The sequence below is a fragment of the Echinops telfairi genome, unplaced genomic scaffold (genome assembly GCF_000313985.2).
Source record: "Echinops telfairi isolate 266 unplaced genomic scaffold, ASM31398v2 ScPeMD7_2573;HRSCAF=3158, whole genome shotgun sequence".
NCBI classification, from domain to species: domain Eukaryota; kingdom Metazoa; phylum Chordata; class Mammalia; order Afrosoricida; family Tenrecidae; genus Echinops; species Echinops telfairi.
In genome coordinates this window covers 8,523,208-8,524,909 of record NW_022106471.1, presented here as the reverse complement: position 1 = coordinate 8,524,909, position 1,702 = coordinate 8,523,208, and the positions used below count along the sequence as shown (strand labels likewise).

The 1,702-nt window shown below is 46.8% G+C and overlaps 1 pseudogene; it reads right to left on the bottom strand.

Annotated features, from left to right (window-relative positions):
- Positions 1-766: 766 nt before the first annotated feature.
- Positions 767-1,139, bottom strand: LOC105979325 (annotated as a pseudogene).
- Between the last annotated feature and the right edge of the window lie 563 nt (positions 1,140-1,702).

The window sequence follows — 1,702 nt, the reverse complement described above, 5'->3', positions numbered from 1 at the left end:
AGGATCTGGTTGTACATGGCCAGGCGCTCAGATCGGCATGGCGCACCAGTCTTGATCTGTCCAGTACAGAGTCCCACCACCAGGTCAGCAATGAAAGTATCCTCGGTCTCCCCAGAACGATGAGACACCATGACGCCCCACCCATTGGACTGGGCCAGCTTGCACACCTACAGAGATTCAGTCACGGAGCCGATCTGGTTCACTTTGGGCAGGAGGCAGTTGCACGACTTCTCGCCCATGGCCTTGGTGATTCGCTTCGGGTTGGTCACTGTGAGATCGTCTCCTACCACCTGGATCCCTGATGGCAGTGAACTTGGCCCAAGCATCCCAGTCATCCTGGTCGAAGGGGTCTCCGATAGACACCACTGGGTAGTCCGTGATAAAGGACTTGTACAGGTCAACACAGACCAATTTATAATTTGAATACAACAAGTATTAAAACCTCTAGAATTTAATTAAAATATTAAAAACACAATCTATCAACAAGAACAACAACTTTCTCTCACGCCTCTCATGCAGTGGTTAATGTGCTTGGTCAGTGGTTGGAGCCCACGGCCACTGCACAGAAGAAAGAAGTGGCAGTCTGTTTCTGTAAAGACTGACAGTCATCAGAATCCTAGGGGGCAGTTCTACTCTGCCCCACAGGATCTCTGTGCACTGGAATCAATGGGATAGCAGTGGGCTTTTGTCTCCCACTGGTCTACCCCATTGTTTTATTTTACTTTTTGTCCATTGGGCGTTTTATTTGTTTCCATGCATTACACCCCTAGTAAAAGAAGCCCAGGATTTTCCCTCCCGTGCGTTTTCGCCAGGCTTCCTCGTGGTCCGCAATGCGGGCGGAGGTCGTCAGCACCATGAAAGTAAACTGGCGGGACGGGAGCAGGTTATTCTGCCACTTCTCTAGCACTTTGAGCTGCCTGTCAGATCTCCGCACTTGTTTAATCTGCCCGTGAGGTGCACTGTAGTCTTCCCAGCTCTGTGATTTCAAATTCGCCAAGGTAGCCAGGCTTCATCATCAGTGTTAGAACCCAGACAATGACTTTGGAGCTCAGCCTGATAAGAACTTGGCACTTGCCTCTCTTCTCGGCATTACTGATGCTCTTGAGAGCATCGGCCAGGATGTTCATGTGGACCATTATGGCAGCATGGAAAGATCCAGTGTTTTCATCTATCTATCTATCTATCTATCTATCTATCTATCTATCTATCTATCTATCTATGTAGATATTATTCAGTGAAGTTCTTCCTCTGGCAATAGCTGACTAGGTTATTTTAACCTAATCCTGGCACTGATAACAATTATATAAGGTGGATAAATATAAAATAAACATCTGTTTAAAGGGATCAAAAGACAGCCAAGACAGTAAGAATTTGCCAGGCGAGGATCCAAAAAAAGCCTAAAGGAGGGAGTTCAGCTTGTGGCGCCCTTTTCCCTCAAGGCATGTGCGGCCCCTGCAAGTGAAGGCTATGGTTGAGGGCATAGGACTTTAGAACGAGTTTGGGCAAGATAGGTGGGCTGGAAAAAGCCCATCAAGAAGGAGTGCTCCTGGGGAACTCCCCAGGCTTTTGTTTGAAATTTAGTAACCGTGAACTGAAACCAACCTAGCCCATATGGCCATGGTAACTTGGATGCACATTATAATTACATAGGTTGCTTTAAAGAGATAGAAATAGCCCGTAATTTAAAAATATGTACAGGAAA